This window comes from Chaetura pelagica, unplaced genomic scaffold, assembly GCF_000747805.2.
Source record: "Chaetura pelagica isolate M959 unplaced genomic scaffold, ChaPel_1.0 scaffold659, whole genome shotgun sequence".
Taxonomy (NCBI): Eukaryota; Metazoa; Chordata; class Aves; order Apodiformes; family Apodidae; genus Chaetura; species Chaetura pelagica.
Genome location: NW_009954496.1, coordinates 103,078 through 103,798, shown reverse-complemented (window position 1 = coordinate 103,798; position 721 = coordinate 103,078). Strand labels below are relative to the sequence as shown.

Here is a 721-nt window from a genome sequence, read left to right as displayed (position 1 = left end):
AAGAGAGAAAACTGAGCATCCTGGCTGAAGGAAATCACTCCCTCACTCCAAAACTTGGGTGATGTGCTCAAACACCCCTGACCATCTGTGACCACCTCAGGGCTCCCAGGGCCTCGTGCTGCCTTAGGAGAGAGGCAAGTGGCTCTGAGACAGTTCTCTGCAGATCCTGTCTGTGTCTCCTGCCCTGGACTGTACCAGGGAAACCTGCGTGTCCTCATGTCCTTCCCCACCACCCGTGGGCTGAGCAGCTCTGAGTGGCCACAGGGGCTGCTGCAAACACACAAGGAAGGAGTAACCACGGCCTTGGTTCCTTTCCCTGCAGCCCCCTGGCAAGGTTTCTGCTAAAACAAATACAAAAGTAGCTGGGAAGTCGTTAAAAGTGAATTTATTTGTCTGCTGCAGTTGCAATTTCAATGTCCTTTCTGTTTCAGTCATTAAAATGTGTTGGGTTTGTTTTAATTACAGGCAAGAAACACTCGAGCAAATTCCCCTGTGACTGAACTCTCACTGCTTGAGATAAAGATACTTGCAGCTTGCTCAGCAAAGACACATGCCCTGCTCCCAGTGCCCTGGGAACTGGGATGCCCAGTTCTGACACCGGAAAGCTGGGAGGCTGCAGTTCTCCAGCCTGGAATGAGTTTGCCTTCATGCACATCCCAAGCCCACCTTGTTCCACATCTAAACCCACCTTGTTCCACATCTAAACCCACCTTGTTCCACA

General features: G+C 51.2%; 1 protein-coding gene across 1 annotated transcript in view; it reads right to left on the bottom strand.

Annotated features, from left to right (window-relative positions):
- The window catches only part of SLCO2B1 (solute carrier organic anion transporter family, member 2B1), a 37,737-nt gene that overhangs the window by 11,563 nt on the left and 25,453 nt on the right, over positions 1–721 (bottom strand). The gene's annotated exons all lie outside the window — the stretch shown is intronic.